The 22,518-nt window shown below is 39.1% G+C and overlaps 1 non-coding gene across 1 annotated transcript; it reads left to right on the forward strand.

Annotated features, from left to right (window-relative positions):
* Nucleotides 1-1,239: 1,239 nt before the first annotated feature.
* LOC130972102 (small nucleolar RNA R71) lies at nt 1,240-1,343 on the forward strand. Its single transcript, XR_009083300.1, has one exon. It is a non-coding gene; the product is annotated as a small nucleolar RNA R71 (small nucleolar RNA).
* The last annotated feature ends 21,175 nt before the right edge of the window (nt 1,344-22,518 follow it).

The following is a 22,518-nucleotide window of genomic DNA, read 5'->3' on the forward strand; positions in this document are numbered from 1 at the left end:
ACCTCAAAGATCCCTAGCTTCTCCATTACAGAGAGAGGCATGAGGTTTACACTTGACCCTAAGTCACACAGAGCCTTCTTGAAGGTCATGTTGCTTATGGTACAGGTATTGAAAACTTCCCAGGATCTTCTCTTTTGAGGTAATTTCTGCCTAGACAAGTCATCCAGTTCTTTGGTGAGCAAAGGAGGTTCATTCTCCCAAGTCTCATTTCCAAATAACTTGTCATTTAGCTTCATGATTGCTCCAAGGTATTTAGCAACTTGCTCTTTAGTGACATACTCATCCTCTTCAGAGGAAGAATACTCATTAGAGCTCATGAAAGGCAGAAGTAAGTCCAATGGAATCTCTATGGTCTCATTTTGAGCCTCAGATTCCCATGGTTCCTCATTGGGGAACTCAATGGAGGTCAGTGCACGCCCACTGAGGTCTTCCTCAGTGGCGTTCACTTCTTCTCCTTCCTCTCCAAATTCGGCCATGTTGATGGCCTTGCACTCTCCTTTTGGATTTTCTTCTGTGTTGCTTGGGAGAGTACTAGGAGGGAGTTCAGTAACTTTCTTGCTCAGCTGTCCCACTTGTGCCTCCAAATTCCTAATGGAGGACCTTGTTTCAGTCATGAAACTTTGAGTGGTTTTGATTAGATCAGAGACCATAGTTGCTAAGTCAGAGGGGTTTTGCTTAGAATTCTCTGTCTGTTGCTGAGAAGATGATGGAAAAGGCTTGCCATTGCTAAACCTGTTTCTTCCACCATTATTGTTATTGAAACCTTGTTGAGGTCTCTCTTGATTCTTCCATGAGAAATTTGGGTGATTTCTCCATGAAAAATTATAGGTGTTTCCATAGGGTTCTCCTAGGTAATTCACCTCTTCCATTGAAGGGTTCTCAGGATCATAGGCTTCTTCTTCAGATGAAGCATCCTTAGTACTGCTTGGTGCATTTTGCATTCCAGACAGACTTTGAGAGATCAAATTGACTTGTTGAGTCAATATCTTGTTCTGAGCCAGAATGGCATTCAGAGCATCAATCTCAAGAACTCCTTTCTTCTGATTAGTCCCATTGTTCACAGGATTCCTTTCAGAAGTGTACATGAATTGGTTATTTGCAACCATTTCAATTAGCTCTTGAGCTTCTGTAGGCGTCTTCTTCAAATGAAGAGATCCTCCAGCAGAGCTATCCAAAGACATCTTGGATAGTTCAGAGAGACCATCATAGAAAATACCTATGATGCTCCATTCAGAAAGCATGTCAGAATGACATTTTCTGATCAATTGTTTGTATCTTTCCCAAGCTTCATAGAGGGATTCTCCATCCTTTTGTCTGAAGGTTTGGACTTCCACTCTAAGCTTACTCAATTTTTGAGGTGGAAGGAACTTTGCCAAGAAGGCATTGACTAGCTTTTCCCATGAGTCCAGGCTTTCTTTAGGTTGTGAATCCAACCATGTCCTAGCTCTGTCTCTTACAGCAAAAGGGAATAGCATAAGTCTGTAGACCTCAGGGTCTACCCCATTAGTCTTGACAGTGTCACAGATTTGCAAGAATTCAGCTAAAAACTGATGAGGATCTTCCAATGGAAGTCCATGAAACTTGCAATTCTGTTGCATTAGAGAAACTAATTGAGGCTTAAGCTCAAAGTTGTTTGCTCTAATGGCAGGGATAGAGATGCTTCTCCCATAGAAGTCGGGAGTAGGTGCAGTAAAGTCACCCAGCACCTTCCTTGCATTGTTTGCATTGTTGTTGTTTTCGGCTGCCATGGGTTCTTCTTCTTTGAAGATTTCTGTTAGGTCCTCTACAGAGAGTTGTGCCTTAGCTTCTCTTAGCTTTCGCTTCAAGGTCCTTTCAGGTTCAGGGTCAGCTTCAACAAGAATGCCTCTGTCTCTGCTCCTGCTCATATGAAAGAGAAGAGAACAAGAAAATGTGGAATCCTCTATGTCACAGTATAGAGATCCCTTGAGGTGTCAGAAGAACAGAAAAATAGAAGAAAGAGGTAGAAGAATTCGAACTTAATCAGATAGAGTTCGAATTGTGCATTGAGAAGGAGTGGTACTCCATAAATAGAAGGATGTGGGAAGAGGGGAAGAGAATTTTCGAAAATTAATTAAAAAAGATTTTAAAAACATTTTGAAAAACTTTAATTTGATTTTCGAAAATCAAGAGTGAGAAAGGGATCAAGTAATTTTTTTGAAAAAGATTTGAAATTAGAAATTAACAAGATATGATTGAAAACTATTTTGAAAAAGATGTGATTAAAAAGATATGATTAAAAAGTTATGGTTTTAAAAAGATTTGATTGAAAAGATATGATTTGAAAACAAATTAAAAAGATTTGATTTTAAAATTTAATAACTTGCTTAACAAGAAAAGATATGATTCAAACATTAAACCTTTCTTAACAGAAAAGGCAACATACTTGAAATGTTGAATCAAATCATTAATTGATAGCAAGTATCTTTGAAAAAGGAAAGAAATTGATTTTGAAAACATTTGATTGAAAAGATTTGATTTGAAAAAGATTTGATTTTGAAAAACTTTGAAAACTTGAAAAAAAAAATTGATTTGAAAACAAAATCTTCCCCCTTGTGCCATCCTGGCGTTAAACGCCCAGAATGGTATCCATTCTGGCGTTTAACGCCCAAAATGCTACCTTTTTGGGCGTTAAACGCCCAACCAGGTACCCTGGCTGGCGTTTAAACGCCAGTCTGTCCTTCTTCACTGGGCGTTTTGAACGCCCAGCTTTTTCTGTGTAATTCCTCTGCTGCATGTTCTGAATCTTCAATTCTCTGTATTATTGACTTGAAAAGACACAAATTAAAAATATTTTTGGATTTTTTAATAATCAAAATGCAACTAAAATCAAATAACAATGCATGCAAGACACCAAACTTAGCAGTTTGTATACTACTGACACTAATGAGAATGCATATGAGACACACAAAACACTCAAGTCCAGAGAATTCAAAGATCAGAGTAAGAAATAATCAAGAATTACTTGAAGATCCTTAAGACACATGAATGAATGCATGCAATTGACACCAAACTTAAGATGAGACACTAGACTCAAACAAGAAACATAAAATATTTTTGGTTTTTATGATTTTGTAATTTTTTTGTGCTTTTTTCGAAAATTATATGAAAAGAAAATAAAGGTATCAAAATTCTTAATGAGAATTCCAGGAATCATGCAATGTTAGTCTAAAGCTTTAGTCTAAAGGAATTAGACATAGCTAGCCAAGCTTCAGCAGGACATTGCATTCAAGAGCTAAATTGATGATGATCAATCAGCTTTGGTGATGATAAGAAAACATCACCTTGAAACACTAGAATTCATTCTTAAGAACTCTGAAAAAAAAATACCTAATCTAAGCAACAAGATGAACCGTCAGTTGTCCATACACAAAACAATCCCCGGCAACGGCGCCAAAAACTTGGTGCGCGAAATTGTGATTCACTACACAACTTTGCACAACTAACCAGCAAGTGCACTGGGTCGTCCAAGTAATAAACCTTACGCGAGTAAGGGTCGATCCCACGGAGATTGTTGGTATGAAGCAAGCTATGGTCACCTTGTAAATCTTAGTCAGGCAGACTCAAATGGGTATAGTGATATACGAATAAAGCATAAAGATAAAGATAGAGGTACTTATTTAATTCATTGGTAGGAACTTCAGATAAGCGTATGAAGATGCCTTCCCTTCCGTCTCTCTGCTTTCCTACTGTCTTCATCAAATCCTTCTTACTCCTTTCCATGGCAAGCTTATGTAGGGTTTCACCGTTGTCAGTGGCTACCTCCCATCCTCTCAGTGAAAATGTTCCTATGCTCTGTCACAGCATATGGCTAATCAGCTGTCGGTTCTCGGTCAGGCCGGAATAGAATCCAGTGATTCTTTTGCGTCTGTCACTAACGCCCCGCCTGCTAGGAGTTTGAAGCACGTCACAGTCATTCAATCATTGAATCCTACTCAGAATACCACAGACAAGGTTAGACCTTCCGGATTCTCTTGAATGCCGCCATCAGTTCTTGCCTATACCACGAAGACTCTGATCTCACGGAATGGCTGGCTCGTTTGTCAGGCGAGCACTCGGTTGTCAGGCGATCAACCATGCATCGTGTATCAGGAATCCAAGAGATATTCACTAGAGCCTTGATTGCTTGTAGAACAAAAGTGGTTGTCAGTCACCTTGTTCATAGGTGAGAATGATGATGAGTGTCACGGATCATCACATTCATCAAGTTGAAGAACAAGTGATATCTTGGACAAAGAACAAGCGGAATTGAATAGAAGAACAATAGTAATTGCATTAATACTCGAGGTACAGCAGAGCTCCACACCTTAATCTATGGTGTGTAGAAACTCCACCGTTGAAAATACATAAGAACAAGGTCTAGGGCTGGCCATTCTAAGAACTAGATGTCCAAAGATAATCAAAGGATCTAAAAATAATCCAAAGATGAAAATACAATAGTAAGAGGTCCTATTTATAAGAAACTAGTAGCCTAGGGTGTACAGAGATGAGTAAATGACATAAAAATCCACTTCCGGGCCCACTTGGTGTGTGCTTGGGCTGAGCAATGAAGCAATTTCGTGTAGAGACTCTTCTTGGAGTTAAACGCCAGCTTTTATGCCAGTTTGGGCGTTTAACTCCCATTTAGGTGCCAGTTCCGGCGTTTAACGCTGGAATTTCTGAGGGTGACTTTGAACGCCGGTTTGGGCCATCAAATCTTGGGCAAAGTATGGACTATCATATATTGCTGGAAAGCCCAGGATGTCTACTTTCCAACGCCGTTGAGAGCGCGCCAATTGGGCTTCTGTAGCTCCAGAAAATTCACTTCGAGTGCAGGGAGGTCAGAATCCAACAGCATCTGCAGTCCTTTTCAGTCTCTGGATCAGATTTTTGCTCAGGTCCCTCAATTTCAGCCAGAAAATACCTGAAATCACAGAAAAACACACAAACTCATAGTAAAGTCCAGAAAAGTGAATTTTAACTAAAAACTAATAAAAATATACTAAGAACTTAACTAAAACTACTAAAAACATACTAAAAACAATGCCAAAAAGGGTACAAATTATCCGCTCATCAGACATCCCTGAACGAGGTACAAGAACAGGCAGAAAAGTATATTAACATGGAGGAGAACTCTCGATTAGGAGAAAATTCAAAATCCGAATTCTCCTACCCTCCTCGGGACAAGGCTAAAGAGTCCGGGAAAAAAGAAGATCAGTCTATTGAAAAACCTAGAAAATACCTCAACTACACTCCACTAAGAGTGTCCCTTGTGGATGTATACAGGGAGATATGCAACACTGAGAAAATCCCACCACCTCGCCCAATCAAACACAAAAGAGGAGGGAAAATCGGACAGAGTACTACGAATACCACTAAATCTACGGACACTCTACCAACGAGTGCTTCGACCTAAAGAATGCCATAGAGAAATTGGCAAGAGAAGGGCGACTAGATTGGTACTTATCCAATAAAGTGGATGAACCATGAAAAAGAAGAAGGGATGAAGAGGTTGAGTGAATTGAACGCCCACTTCACACCCCTTGAGAGACATGTTCATATGATAAATGGGGGATTCGCATGAGGAGGGATCTCTAAATTATCCCGCAAAAGACACCTTAAAGAGGTATATCATGTCGGAGAAGGGGATAGGTCGCTCAACCTCTCCACCATTACCTTTACCCAAGAAGACGCAACAGGCATCATTCCGGGCCATGATGATCCCATGGTCATTACTATCATACTCGCCAACGCCAATCTCCACCGAACATTGGTAGACCAAGGGAGCTCCACAGATATCTTGTTTAAAACCGCCTTCGACAAGCTCGGCTTGCAAGAGAAAGAGCTCAAAGCGTATCCGAATAGTTTGTTCGAACTGGGGGACACCCCAATTCTACCACTAGGATACATCTTACTGCATACAACGGTTGGAAAAGGAACCTGGTCAAGGACACTAAGCATAGACTACATTGTAGTTGACGCGAACTCAGCTTATAATGCCCTTATAGGTCGAACAACGTTAAACCAACTCGCCGCAGTAGTCTCCACTCCACATCATTGCATGAAATTTCTAACTCCAGAAGGGATCGCCACGATAAAAGAAGATCAAAAACTCGTGTGACGCTGTTACAACGAAAGTCTGAACCTTAAAGGCAACCCCAGAGGAGAAGAAATCAACACTATTGAACTCGGGGGAGTTTGAGTTTGCAAAGAACTTCATCCACAACCTGAAGGGAAGACCGAAAAAATCCAAATCGGGGATGCTGAGGATAAAACAAAAAATATAGGGGCAATCTTAAAGGGAGACTTAAAGGAGCAATTGATACAGATGCTAAAGGATAATGCCGATCTCTTTGCATAGAAGGCCGCAGACATGCCCGACATAGATCCCAAGTTAATGTGCCATAAACTAGCAGTGTATCTCGGATCTTGGTCAATACAACAGAAATGTGGAAGCTTAGCCCAAAAAGGTCCCAAGCTGTGGAAGAGCAAGTGCAAGCCTTACTGGAGACAGGATTCATAAGGGAAGTCAAATACCCGTTATGGCTAGCCAACGTCGTCTTGGTGAAAAAGTCAAACGGCGAGTGGAGAATGTGCACCGACTACACCGACCTCAATAAGGCCTGCCCAAAAGATCCCTACCCGCTCCTGAACATAGACACTCTAGTGGATGCCTCTTCCGGATACAAGTACCTCTCCTTCATGGATGCCTATTCATGATACAACCAAATCCCAATGTACCCACCTGATCAAGAGAAGACCTTGTTCCTAACCCCAAAGGCAAACTATTGCTATATAGTTATGCCCTTCGGACTTAAAAATGCAGGAGCTACCTACCAAAGACTGATGAACAAAGTCTTTGCTGATCAAATCGGAAAACTCATGGAGGTCTATGTAGACGAAATGCTGGTAAAAATACAAAGTAAGGAATCGTTGTTGTCCGACCTCACCAAAGTATTCGACACCATAAGGAAGCATGGTATGATGGCAAAATGCACCTTTGCGATAGAAGCGGGCAAATTCTTGGGCTTCATGCTCACACAAAGAGGAATCGAGGCGAACCCAGATAAATGTCAGGCTATACTCAAAATGAAAAGTCTGACCTGCGTCAAAGAAGTACAACAGCTCAACGGAAGACTGGCCTCCCTGTCCAGAATTCTAGCCAGATCAACCATAAGATCTCTCCCCTTTTACGCAACATTAAGGAAGGAAAAGAGGTTTAAATGAACAATAGAGTGCGAGGAAGCCTTCCAAGATTTCAAAAAATTCTTGGGACAACCGCTTATTGGTGCGGTATTTTATAACCCACAAACTTACCGGCAAGTGCACCGGGTCGTACCAAGTAATACCTTATGTGAGTAAGGGTCTATCCCACGAGGATTGATGGATTAAGAAATAGTTATTGAGTGATAAGCTTAGTCAGGCAAACAGAAAATAGTGTTTGAATGTTCAAAGAGCATTAAAAAGTAATTAAGAATTTCAGAAAACAAGCAGTAAATGAGCTATGAAATATATATATGAGAAAATAGTTAAGGCTTCAGAGTTATCTATTTTTCCGGATTAATTTTTCTTACTAACTATTTTAATTATATAGGATTTAATTTATGGCAAACTATATGTGACTAGACCCTAATTCCTTAGACCTTTCTAGTCTCCTTTAAAATTCATTAACTGCCAATTCCTTGGTCAATTAATTCCAATTAGAAGCTACATGATCAAATTCCAGTTTATATGCCATAAAAACTCTAATTACCTAAAAATAAAAGGATTATATGTCACGTATCCCGTTAAATCCAAATAATTAAAATTTAGGAGAATATGTTTTCAAGCTGTTGTTCAAGTAAAGAGCTTTTCTAAGTTTTACAGGAACTCAAATAGAAAGAGGGTCATACTTCCGTTCCACCCAAATTCATAAAATAAAGAGCAAAAAACAATTCTTAAATTATAAATCCATACATAAATTAAAATAAAAAAAGCAATAAAATCAATCCATACAAATAGACAGAGCTCCTAACCTTAACAATGGAGGATTAGTTGCTCATTATTTAGAGAAGAATGTTATGGAATACGGAATGTAAATTTGGAATGGAATTCCCTAATGGAATCCCCCTGATGGAACCTCCTAATAGAAGAGGAGTCTCTCCTTTTTATAACTAATCCTAATTAATTTAAAATATAATTTCTAAAATTAAAATAATATCTTTTCCTATTTTCAAATTCAAATTTGAATTTAAATCAGAATTAATTATAACAATAATCAAGTCTTCAGTTGATGGGTGGGGACCACTTGATTCCTTCACTCTGCAGCCTCTGATCTATACTTTCTGGGCTGAAAATTGGGTCAAAAGCAGCCCAGAAATTGTCCTCAGCGTTTTCTGTATTTTCTGCACGTAGCGCATGTCACGCGTACGCGTCAGTCACGTGTACGCGTCGATGGTCTTTTTCGCGAGTCACGCAGACGCATCGGTCACGCGAACGCGTCGCTGTAAATTTCTTCAAATCACGCGTACGCGTCACCGTGGAAAGCTCCAAATCACGCGTACGCGTCAGTCATGTGTACGCGTCGCTCTTCGCTGCCATCTCCTTTTGTTCTTGTGCTGCAGAAACTCCATCAAATTCCGCCGAATGCTACCTAAAATAAACAAAATTGCAAAAGACTCAAAGTAGCATCCATATTGGCTAAAAGATAATTAATTCTTTATTAAACTCAACAAATTAGATGCAAATTCACTAGGAAAAGATAGAAAAGATGCTCACGCATCACAATACCAAATTTAAATTGTTGTTTGTCCTCAAGTAACCAAAACTAATATAAGCTTAGGATGTGAATTTGCATGAGAATGAGAGTTCGATTAAGCTCATGTCTCTTCTTATAATGAGGTTTACAACTGCAATCCTGAATAGTTTTGGCATTTCACTTTATCTATTGAAGTTCAGAATGATTGGCATCCATAGGAACTCAGAATTCAGATAGTGTTATTGATTCTCCTAGTTCAGTATGTTGATTCTTGAACAAAGCTACTTTATGAGTCTTGGCCGTGACCCTAAGCATATTGTTTTCTAGTATTACTACCGGATACATAAATGCCACAGACACATAACTGGGTGAACCTTTGCAGATTGTGACTCAGCTTTGCTAGAGTCCCCAGTTAGAGGTGCCCAGAGTTCTTAAGCACACTCTTTTTGCTTTGGATCACGACTTTAACCGCTCAGTCTCAAGCTTTTCACTTGACACCTTCACGTTACAAGCACATGGTTAATGACAGTTTAATTTAGCCGCTTAGGCCAGGGTTTTATTCCTTTGGGCCCTCTTATCCATTAATGCTCAAAGCCTTGGATCCTTTTTTACCCTTTGCCTTTTTATTTAAAGGGTTATTAGCTTTTTCTACTTGCTTTTTCTTTTTTTTCTTTCTTTCTCTTCATTTTTTATTTTATTTTTTTTCGCAAGCTTTGTGTTTTTCACTGCTTTTTCTTGCTTCAAGAATCAATTTTATGATTTTTCAGATTATCAATAACATTTTTCTTTTTTTCATCATTCTTTTAAGAGCCAACAATTTTAACATTCATAAACTTCACTATAAAAAATATGCACTGTTCATGTCATGCATTCAGAATTACAGAAAATACCACCACATTTAAGTAAATAAGACTACTTTTAAAATTAACTCAATTTCTCATGCAATACATCACTTCTGTATTTTTTTTAATTCAAGCTCAGTGAGTAATACATGAGACATCTTTTCAGAATTAAAGCAATTAAGAAAAAAGCTAAACTAGTCCTAGGATTCTAACTAATAAAGGATCATGCAACAAACAAAGCAAAATAGCAGAAAACTGGAACATAGCATAGAAAAAGAGGGGAGGAATAAAAAATATGAAAGGAACTCAACCACCTTAGTTATCCTAGCGGTCGCTTTATTCTTCAGGTTGTGCTCCTCCGTGAAGATGATTCACCTCCCTTTTGGTGCCATAGGAATAAACAAAAAAGCTTTAAGTGAAGCGTCAACACTAAACTTAATTGTTTGCTTGTCCTCAAGCAAAAAAAATCTGAAAACAAAAACAAATGATAAGATGAAAGAAGAATAAAAGGATAAAGAAACAAGAGAGAATTAGAATTGGGAGAGAGAGAAAGAAAATTAAAACTGGACGGTGAACTAGTGTAATTGTGCGGCACAAGCGATGCGTACGTGTGGGTCGCGAAATTTTCTTAAGGACGCGTAAGCGTCAGGCACGCGTACGCGTGCCCTGGGTTTTGTACGATTCACGCGAAACCAGCCGCGCACACGCATAACTCTCTGTTCACGTGGCTAGGGAACCAATATTGCCATACGACGCGTTCACGTCATGCACGCGCACGCGTGGATGGCCGTTTGGTCAAATGATGCACACGCGTCAGGGATGCGTACGCGTGGTCAATTTTGTGCGTCTAACACACTTCTAGCCCCAAACCAGCACAAGTCTCTGGCCAAACACATATTTACGCCGTTTTTCCAGGTCACGCGTTTGCGTCAGTGACGCGCACGCGTGGAGTGCCAAAATCACCAGTGACGCGCACGCGTGGGCTTGTTTGTGCGAAAGGCATTATTCCTGCGCCACTCCCGCGCAACTCTCTGTTAAATTTTATTTTTCACGCACATGCATATGACGCGTACGCATCAGCGACGCTTGCACGTCATGTGCTCCTCTTCTTTTTTTATTATTCGGTTCCTGTTCTAAAATAGCTGCATGATCAGAAAATTTGTAAGAATTCAATAAAAATCAAATAAGTAAGAAAACTACTATTACGAAAAATAACTAAGAATGAAAAAGAACGATCATACCACGATGGGTTGTCTCCCACCAAGCACTTTTAGTTAAAGTCCTTAAGTTGGACATGTGATGAGCTCCTTGTCATGGTGGCTTATGCTTGTACTGATCTAGGAATCTCCACCAATGTTTGTAATTCTAATGGCTACCGGGATCCCAAACTAGGCGCATAACACCTTTGAGCAAGTTGAAGCAAGTGACAAGGCCCCAAGAGTGTTGATTGTGGGAATGAATTCCAGGGTCTTAAACCTTGCTTTTACACCCGCCTTCTTGTGGATCACCATTGTTCCCACCGGGTGGCAAGTGATCTGATTCTCACAGAGACATCCAAACAACCTTCTAGACCTATTCAAGTGAGCTCTACACCATTCCTTGCACTTCAATTTGGAGCATGCAACCATATTGAACCTTGCTTGACATCTCTTGCCACTAACCATCTTCCTCTTACTCTTAACGCCACAAAGAGTTCTAAGTTGACCATCCGTCTCTAGTAGCCCATATTCAAGTGGGAAAGCAAAGGTTAAGGATAGGAATTTTACCCACTTAAATGTTGTATTGGATGGTGATGGCTTTGGAAGAGGTCTTGCAAGCTCCACTCCCTTGTGCTCTCCTTTGAATTCTTCTACCTCTTTGCAAGCTTCCTCAATTTCAACCTCTTTCTCTTGGTAGCTTTCTTCGAATTCAATCTCTTCTTCATTGCTTACCAAGGGAATGGGAGGTTGTGCATCTTCCTCTTTTTCCATATGTGAGGGTGGAAAGTTCTCTAATTCACTGGAGTATAAATTCCTTTGATTGGTTTCCTCACTTTCTTCTATATGATCTTGCATTGTACCTCTTGGGAAGGAATTTGCTTATTCCCCTTCCTGGTTCTTGATCAGCGTCTGCACATAATTCTCTACATTTTTTACACTCGTCTTTATATCATGTAGGAATTCTTTCATGAAGAGCTCAAGATCTGATGGTATTTGAGATGAATAAGGAGATTGTGGCTCTTGATATGAATAAGAAGGAGATGATGGTTCTTGATATGAATAGGGAGATGGTGGCTCTTGGTATAAATATGGAGCATTGAAGTCTCTTCTGTTTTGACCTTGCCAACCAAAATTTGGATAGCTCCTCCATCCACCATAATATGAATCACTACTCGGGTGTGAGTAGTAACCCATGTGATCTCTCTCCATTATTTTTTCTTAGCACAAAATACCAAACAGAATTAAACGCACCATGTGGTAAACTGGAAAGCAAAGAAGACAGAACAGAAATTTTTTTTTTAAAATATTATTTGTATTTTTATTTTTTTAGAGAAAAATTACTATGGGGACACCAAACTTAATTTCAAAAATTAAGAGGAAAAATTTTTAAATAAAATAAATAAAAATAAATATATATATTTTTTTTCAAAATTTTTTTAAAAAAATAGATTTTAATAAAATTAAAAATAAAACGCCTAATCTAAGCAATCAAACAACAAATAGTTGTTAATCACAGTCAATCCCCAGCAACGGCGCCAAAAACTTGGTGCGGTATTTTATAACCCACAAACTTACCGGCAAGTGCACTGGGTCATACCAAGTAATACCTTACGTGAGTAAGGGTCGATCCCACGAGGATTGATGGATTAAGCAACAGTTATTGAGTGATAAGTGGTGCGGAATTTATAACCCACACTTACTAACCGGCAAGTGCATCGGGTCGTACCAAGTAATACCTTACGTGAGTAAGGGTCGATCCCACGAGGATTGATGGATCAAGCAACAATGATTGATTGATTAGGTTAGTTAGGCAAGCAGAAATTGGTTTTGAGATATTTAAAAGGTTTAAATTCGAATTCAAAATATCAAAAGTATAAACAATTAAATAAATTGGGAATAAAATATGGATAAATAGTTAAGGCTTCAGAGTTATCTATTTTTCCGAATTAACTTTTCTTACTAACTATTTTAATTATGTAGGATTTAATTTATGGCAAACTATATGTGACTAGACCCTAATTCCTTAGACCTTCCTAGTCTCCTCTAAAATTCATTAACTGCCAATTCCTTGGTCATTAATTCAATGAGAGGGTAAAAATTAATTTTCAGTTTTCATGCCACAAAACTCTAATTACCAAAAATAAGGGGATTATATGTCACGTATCCATTAAATCCAATAATTAAAATTTAAGAGAATATGTTTTCAAGCTGTTGTTCAAGTATAGAGCTTTTCCAAGTTATACAAGAATTCAAATAGAAAGAGGGTCATACTTCCGTTCCACCCAAATTCATAACATAAAGAACGAAAACAATTCTTAAATATAAATCCAAAACATAAATTAAATTAGAAAAAGTAATAAAATCAATCCATACAAATAGACAGAGCTCCTAACCTTAACAGTGGAGGTTTAGTTGCTCATGGAATGTAGAATAAAAATTTGTATAGAATTCCCTAATGGAATCCCTCTAATGTAATCTAATGTGTTTTTCCAAAAGAAGAGAAGTCTCCCCTTTTTATAACTAATCATAATTAATTTAAAATTTAATTATCTAAAAATAAAACTAATATCTTTTCCTAAAAGAAAAGATTTGAATTTAAATTTGAATTAATTAACCGATTTTCAGTTGATGGGTGGGGACCACTTGCTTTGTCCATTCTGCAGCTTCTAATCTGTGTTTTTTGGGCTGGAAAGTGGGTCAAAAACAGTCCAGAAATCGTAACCAGTGTCATTTGTATTTTTGCAGATCGCGCATGTGACGCGTCCGCGTCACCCACGCGTTCGCGTCATTTGTGCAGATTCCAGTCCACGCGTTCGCGTCAGGCACGCGATCGCGTCATTGCAACTTCTCCATTCTGTGCGGTCGTGTGAGCCATGCGTCCGCATCGGTCTTCACTGATCATCTCTTTGGTTTCTTCTTTTTCTCTGCAGAAACTTCATCAAATCCCTCCGAATGCTACCTAAAATAAATAAAATTGCACAAAACTCAAAATAGCATCCATAGTGACTAAAATATAATTAATTCTAAATTAAACTCAACAATTTAGATGCAAATTCACTAGGAAAAGATAGATAAGATGCTCACGCATCACAACACCAAACTTAAACTGTTGCTTGTCCTCAAGCAACCAAAACTAATATAGGCTTAAGATGTGAATTTGCATGAGTATGAGAGTTCGATTAAGCTCATGTCTCTTTTTATAGTGGGGTTTATAACTATAATCCTGAATAGGTTTGGCATCTCACTCTCCTTTGAATCAGAAGAATGTTAATGTCATTCGGAATTAGAATCCGGATAATATTATGAATTCTCTGATCTTTACATTTCAGTTTAATCCTTGAACACAGCAACATTTACTTTAATTTATTTTTCTTTGGTGCTTTGCACCTTGAGCCTAGCCGTGACTTTAAATGTTTTGTCTCAAGAGTTACTTGACACAAAACACCACAAGCACTTAACTGGGGAACTCTCTTTGAGTTCTAATTTTTTTTTAATTACTCCCAGACAGTGGTGCTCAAAGCCTTTGGCATACTCTGTTAAACGCAATTGATCTCGACTCTAAGTGTTCTGTCTCAAGGATTACTTGACACAATCACACCACAAGCATATGACTAGGGAAACAACTCTTTGAGATTTTAATCATGTTTGACCTCCCTAGTCATTGATGCTCAGAGCCTTGGACCTTACTTTTATTATTATTTATTTATTTATTATTATTATTATTTTTTTGCTGTTTCTTTTGCTTTAAGGATTAAATTTTTGTTTATTTCAGAGAAGTCATAATAATTCTCTAAATTCCTATTCCTTATACATCAACATCTCTTGATTCAAATTCAAATATGCACTATTCATATCATGCATTCAAAAATCACAGAAAATACCACCACATTTAAGTAAATAAGACTATTCTTAAAATTAAACTCAATTTCTCATGCAATACATCACTTCTTTTCTTTTCTTTTTAGATTCAAGTTCAGTGAGTGGTACATGAAACATCTTTTCAGCATTAAAGAAATTAAAAGAAAACTAATCCTATGATTCTAACTAATAAAAGATCATGCAACAATCAAAGCAAAATAGCAGAAAACTGGAACATAACATAGAAAAAGAGAAAGAAGGAATAAAAATGAAAAGAACTCAACCACCTTAGTTATCCTAGCGGTCGCTTTATTCTTCAGGTTGTGCTCCTCTGTGAAGATGATTTGCCTCCCTTTTGTGCCAGAAAACCAATAAGTGCAGCGTCCAACAACACCAAACTTAAAGGTTTGCTTGTCCTCAAGCAAATAAGAGCTGAAAATAGAAGAGATAAATATTATGATGAGAGAAAAATAAAAGGATAAAAGAATAAGAGAGAATTAGGATTGGGAGAGAGAGAGAGAAAGAAAACTGGGTGGCGAACTAGTGTGGTGCAAGCGACGCGAACGCGTGGGGCATGCGTTCGCGTGATTGCGTTTTAGTTAGTTGACGCGGTCGCGTCGATCACGCGGTCGCGTGACCCATGTTATGCTTCGGGCGCGAGTGCAGCTTCGTGCCTGCACAACTCTCTGTTCGAATTTAAATTTTTGCCAAATTTGGGGTGACGCGATCGCGTGAGGCATGCGATCGCGTGAGTAGCTTCAGAAGGGAATGACGCGGACGCGTCGGCGATGCGTTCGCGTGATAGGGATTATGCGTCTAGCACCAAGCCAGCACCACTCCAGCACAATATTTGGTTGTGCACCCTTTTTACGTCGAAAATCAGGGCACGCGGCCGCGTGGGTCACGCGGTCGCGTGGGAGGCTAATATTCCCACATGACGCGGACGCGTCGGCGATGCGGTCGCGTGGGGCGATTTGTGCCATTGGCACGCCTCCAGCCACGCTCCAGCATGACTCTCTGTTCGTTTTTATTTTCTTCCCTCTCCTTGCGATGCGGATGCGTCGCTGATGCGGTCGCGTCGCGTGGCTATTTTTTTTTAAATATAGCTTGAGGTGTTCAGTTCCTGTGATAAAAATAGCTATATGATCAGAAAATTAGTAAGAACTCAATAAAAATAAAATAAATGAGAAAATAACTAAGGATACGAAAAAGAACAATCATACCACGGTGGGTTATCTCCTACCAAGCACTTTTAGTTAAAGTCCTTAAGTTGGACATGTGGTGATCTCCTTGTCATGGTGGCTTATGCTTGTACTGATCCAGGAATCCCCACCAATGTTTGTAATTCCAATGGCTACTGGGATCCCAAACCAGGCATATAATGCCTTTGAGCAAATTGAAGCAAGTGAAAAGGTCCCAAGAGAGTTGATTGTGGGAATGAATTCCAGGGTCCCAAATCTTGCTTTTACGCCCGTCTTCTTGTGGATCACCATTATTTCCACCTGGTGGCAAGCAATCTGAATTGTCACAGAGACATCCAAACAACCTTCTAGACCCATTTAAGTGATCTCTACACCAATCCTGGCACTTTAATTTGGAGCATGCAACCACATTGAACCTTGCTTGATAACTCTTACCATTAACCATCTTCCTCTTACTCTAATGCCACAAAGAGCTCTAAGTTGACCATCCGTTTCCAGTAGCCCATATTCAAGTGAGAAAATAAAGGTTAATGGTAGGAATTTTACCCACTTGAATGTTGTATTGGATGGTAATGGCTTTGGGAGAGGTCTTGCAAGTTTCACTTCCTTGTGTTCTTCCTTGAATTCTTCTACCTCTTTGCAAGCTTTCTCAATTTCAACCTCTTCCTCTTGATAGCTGTCTTCTAATTCAATATCTTCTTCATTACTTACCAAGAGCATTGGAGGTTGTGCATCTTCCTCTTCTTCTAATTGCTTGCTTATTTGGCTCATTTGCACTTCCAAGTTTCTTATTGAGGCTCTGGTTTCCTGCATAAAACTTGATAAGATTGCTTCCAAATCATTGTTCTGTTGAGGCTGAGAAGACTGAAACTGGTGGTTATTAGAATTATTCTGTTGAAAAACACCCTGAGAATTATGATTAAAATTTTGTGGTCTCTGAGGTTGCTCTCCCCATTCAAAATTTGGGTGTTGGGTGAAGATAGTTGGGACTTGCATGCCACTCATGTGTTGAGTAAGTAGACTTAATTGCTGAGTCATAAGCTTGTTCTGGGCAAGAATAGCATTAAGAGTTTCTACTTCAATAACACTCTCCTTCTGAGAAGTTTCAATATCTGATGGTGGCTCTTGACATGGGTAGAAAGATGATGGTTCTTGGTAGTTGGAACATATAGCACTGAAGTTTCTTTGGTTTTGGCTTATCCAACCAAAATTTTGATAGTTCCTCTATCCACCATAATATGAATCACTACTTGGATGTAAGTAGTAACCTATGTGATCTCTTTCCATTATTTTTTTCTCAGCACAAAACACCAAACAGGATTAAACGCACCATGTGGTAACCAAAAAAGTAAAGAAGAAAGGACAGAAATTTTTTTTTTGGAAAAGAAATAAAAATAAAAGAAGAATTTAAAAATAAATAAAAAGAGATCAACTAAAAATTAAAAAGTTAAACAAAGAAAAATACTAGTATTAAAAAAATAATTTTTTTTTAAAAAAAACTTACTACGAGGACACCAAACTTAATTTTAGAAATTAAAAAATATATATTAGTATTAAATTATTTTATATTTTTATTTTATTTTACTTTATTTTTACGAAAACCATCAATGGAAGAGGTGAATTACATGGGAGAACCCTATGAAAACACCTATAATCCTTCATGGAGAAAAATCATCCAAATCTCTCATGGAAGGATCAACAGAGACCTCAACATGGTTTCAACAACAATAATGGTGGAAGAAACAGGTTTAGCAATGGCAAGCCTTTTCCATCATCTTCTCAGCAACAGACAGAGAATTCTAAGCAGAGCCACTCTGACTTAGCAAACCATGGTCTCTGATCTAATCAAAACCACTCAAAGTTTCATGACTGAAACAAGGTCCTCCATTAGAAACTTGGAGGCACAAGTGGGTCAGCTGAGTAAGAAAGTTACTGAACTCCCTCCTAGTACTCTTCCAAGCAATACAGAAGAGAATCCAAAAGGAGAGTGTAAGGCCATCAACATGGCCGAATTTGGAGAGGAGGAAGAGGCAGTGATCGCCACTGAGGAAGACCTCAATGGACGTCCAATGGCCTCCAATGAGTTCTCTAATGAGGAACTATGGGAATCTGAGGCTCACACTGAGACCATAGAGATTCCATTGGATTTACTTCTGCCATTCATGAGCTCTGATGAGTATTCTTCCTCTGAAGAGGACGAAGATGTCACTGAAGAGCAAGTTACTAAGTATCTTGGAGCAATCATGAAGCTAAATGACAAGTTATTTGGTAATGAGACTTGGGAGGATGAACCCCCTTTGCTCACCAAAGAACTGGATGACTTGACTAGGCAGAAATTACCTCAAAAGAGACAGGACCCTGGGAAGTTCTCAATACCTTGTACATTAGGCACCATGACCTTCAAGAAGGCTCTGTGTGACCTAAGGTCAAGCATAAACCTCATGCCTCTCTCTGTAATGGAGAAGCTAGGGATCTTTGAGGTACAAGCTGCAAGAATCTCACTAGAGATGACAGACAATTCAAGAAAACAAGCTTATGTACTTGTAGAGGATGTTCTGGTAAAGGTTGAAGACCATTACATCCCTGCTGATTTCATAGTCCTAGAGATTGGGAAGTGCATGGATGAATCCATCATCCTTGGCAGATCCTTCCTAGCCACAGCAAAGGCTGTGATTGATGTTGACAGAGGAGAATTGATCATTCAAGTGAATGAAGAATCCTTTGTGTTTAAGGCTCAAGGATATCCCTCTGTAACCATGGAGAGGAAGCATGAAGAGCTTCTCTCAAAATAGAGTCAAACAGAGTCCCCACAGTCAAACTCTAAGTTTGGTGTTGGGAGGCCACAACCAAATTCTAAGTTTGGTATTGAACCCCCATATTCAAACTCTAAGTTTGGTGTTGGGAGGTTCCAACATTGCTCTGAACATCTGTGAGGCTCCATGAGAGCCCACTGTCAAGCTACTGACATTAAAGAAGCGTTTGTTGGGAGGCAACCCAATGTTATATTTATCTATTTTTTCTTTGTTATTTTATGTTTTCTATAGGTTGATGATCATGGGAAGTCACAAAATCAATTGAAAAAGCAAAAACAGAAAGAAATAGCACACCCTGGAGGAAAATCTGTTGGCGTTTAACGCCCAGTCTGGCACCATTCTAGGCATTTAACGCCAGAAAGGGGCACCAGACTGGCGTTTAATGCTAGAAAGGGGCACCAGAAAAGGGCAGCAGCCCGGCGTTTAACGCTAGGATTGGCAGAAAGGGCGTTTTACACGCCACTTGGTGCAGGGATGAGCTATCCTTGACACCTCAGGATCTGTGGACCCCACAGGATCCCCACCTACCCCACCACTCTCTCTCTTCTTCATCTATTCACCAATCACCTCAATACCTCTTTCCCAAAAATTCCTCACCTATCAAATCCCACCATTCTCTTCACCACTCACATCCATCCTTCATAAAACCCCACCTACCTCACCATTCAAATTCAAACCACTTTCCCTCCCAAACCCACCCCTTGGCCGAAACACAAAGCCCCTCTCCATCTCCTCTATTTCTTCTTCTTCTACTCTCTTCTTTCTTCTTTTGCTCGAGGACGAGCAAACCTTCTAAGTTTTGTGTGGTAAAAGCGTTGCTTTTTGTTTTTCCATAACCATTTATGGCACCTAAGGCCAGAGAAACCTCTAGAAAGAGGAAAGGGAAGGCAAAAGCTTCCGCCTCCGAGTCATGGGAGACGGAGAGATTCATCTCAAGGGTGCTTCAAGACCACTTCTATGAAGTTGTGGCCAAGAAGAAGGTGATCCCCGAGGTCCCTTTCAAACTCATAAAAAGATCAACTTTAATCAAAGGTTGGACCAAGTTCTCATGGATATCTGTGTGGAAGGAGCTCAATGCAAACAGGAGATCCCACTCATAGACATGAGCATGAGGAAATTCCTCATCATGAAATCCCTGAGATGCCTCAAGGGATGCACTTTCCTCCACAAAACTATTGGGAGCAAATCAACACCTCCCTAGGAGAATTGAGTTCCAACATGGGACAACTAAGGGTGGAGCACCAAGAACATTCCATCTTCCTCCATGAAATTAGAGAAGATCAAAGAATCATGAGAGAGGAGCAACAAAGGCAAGGAAGAGACATTGAGGAGTTCAAGCACTCCATAAGATCTTCAAGAGGAAGAACAAGCCGCCATCACTAAGGTGGACCCGTTCTTTAATCTCCTTGTTCTTTATTTTTCTATTTTTTTTCGAAAATTATGCTTTATGTTTTATTTATGTTTGTGTCTTATGATCATTAGTGTCTTAGTGTCTATGCCTTAAAGTTATGAATGTCCTATGAATCTATCACCTTTCTTAAATGAAAAATGTTCTTAATTAAAAAAGAGAAGAATTGCATGAATTTTGAATTTTATAACAGATTAATTATTTTGATGTGGTGGCAATACTTTGACTTCTGAATGTATGCTTGAACAGTGCATATGTCTTTTGAATTTGTTGTTCATGAATGTTGGCTCTTGAAAGAATGATGAAAAAAGGAGACATGTTACTGAGGATCTGAAAAATCATAAAAATGATTCTTGAAGCAAGAAAAAGCAGTGAATAAAAAAAAAGAGAGAGAGATTATCTGCGAAAAAAAAGAGAGAGAAAGCAAGCAGAAAAAGCCAACAGCCCTTTAAACCAAAAGGCAAGGGTAAAAATAAAGTCATGATCCAAGGCAAAAAAAGAGTGTGCTTAAGAACCCTGGACACCTCTAATTGGGGACTCTAGCAAAGCTGAGTCACAATCTGAAAAGGTTCACCCAGTTATGTGTCTGTGGCATGTATGTATCCGGTGGTAATACTGGAAGACAGAGTGCCTTGGGCCACGGCCAAGACTCATAAAGTAGCTGTGTTCAAGAATCATCATACTTAACTAGGAGAATCAATAACACTATCTGGATTCTGAGTTCCTATAGAAGCCAATCATTCTGAATTTCAAGGGATAGAGTGAGATGCCAAAACTATTCAGAGGCAAAAAGCTAAAAGCCCCGCTCATCTAATTAATACTGATCTTCATAGATGTTTTTGGAATTCATTGCATATTCTCTTCTTTTTATCTTATTTGATTTTCAGTTGCTTGGGGACAAGCAACAATTTAAGTTTGGTGTTGTGATGAGCGAATAATTTATACGCTTTTTGGCATTGTTTTTAGTATGTTTTTAGTATGTTTTAGTTAGTTTTTATTATATTTTTATTAGTTTTTAGTTAAAATTCACTTTTCTGGACTTTACTATGAGTTTGTGTGTTTTTCTGTGATTTCAGGTATTTTCTGGCTGAAATTGAGGGACCTGAGCAAAAATCTGATTCAGAGGCTGAAAAGGACTGCAGATGCTGTTGGATTCTGACCTCCCTGCACTCTAAGTATATTTTCTAAAGCTACAGAAGCCAAATTGGCACGCTCTCAATTGCGTTGGAAATTAGACATCCTGGGCTTTCCAGCAATGTATAATAGTCTATACTTTGCCCGAGATTTGATGGCCCAAATAGGCGTTTCAAGTTAGCTCAAGAATTCTGGCGTTAAACACCGGAATTGGCACAAGAATGGGAGTTAAACGCCCAAACTGGCACAAAAGCTGGCGTTTAACTCCAAGAAAAGTCTCTACACATGAAAGCTTCAATGCTCAGTCCAAGCACACACCAAGTGGGTCCGGAAGTAGATTTTTATGTCATTTACTCATTTCTGTAAACCCTAAGCTACTAGTTCTCTATAAATAAGACCTTTTGCTATTGTATTTTCATCTTGGTTCTTCTGGTTCCCTCTCTGGAGCCGAAGCCAATGATCATGTTTTTATGATTGAACCCTCTTTGGGAGGCTGGCTATTCGGCCATGCCTAGACCTTGTTCTTATGTATTTTCAACGGTGGAGTTTCTACACACCATAGATTAAGGTGTGGAGCTCTGCTGTACCTCGAGTATTAATGCAATTACTATTGTTCTTCTATTCAATTCAGGTTATTCTTGTTCTAAGATATTCATTTGTACCCAAGAACATGATGAATGTGATGATTATGTGACGCTCATCATCATTCTTACTTATGAACGTGTGCCTGACAACCACTTCCGTTCTACAAGCAAACAAGGCTTGAATGTTTATCTCTTGGATTCCTTAATCAGAATCTTCGTGGTATAAGCTAGAATTGATGGCGGCATTCTTGAGAATCTGGAAAGTCTAAACCTTGTCTGTGGTATTCCGAGTAGGATTCAAGGATTGAATGACTGTGACGAGCTTCAAACTCGCGATTGTGGGGCGTTAGTGACAGACGCAAAAGAATCACTGGATTCTATTCTGATATGATCGAGAACCGACAGATGAATAGCCGTGCTGTGATAGAGCGCATTGAACATTTTCACTGAGAGGACGGGACTGTAGCCACTGACAACAGCGATGCCCAACATACAGCTTGCCATGGAAAGGAGTAAGAAGGATTGGATGAAGATAGTAGAAAAGCAGAGAGACGGAAGGGACAAAGCATCTCCATACGCTTATCTAAAGTTCTCACCAATGAATTACATAAGTATCTCTATCCTTATTTTATGTTTTATTTATCTTTTAATCATTAATCCTCCATAACTATTTGAATCTGCCTGACTGAGATTTACAAGATGACCATAGCTTGCTTCATACCAACAATCTCCGTGGGATCGACC

This window comes from Arachis stenosperma, chromosome 3 (assembly GCF_014773155.1).
Source record: "Arachis stenosperma cultivar V10309 chromosome 3, arast.V10309.gnm1.PFL2, whole genome shotgun sequence".
NCBI classification, from domain to species: Eukaryota; Viridiplantae; Streptophyta; class Magnoliopsida; order Fabales; family Fabaceae; genus Arachis; species Arachis stenosperma.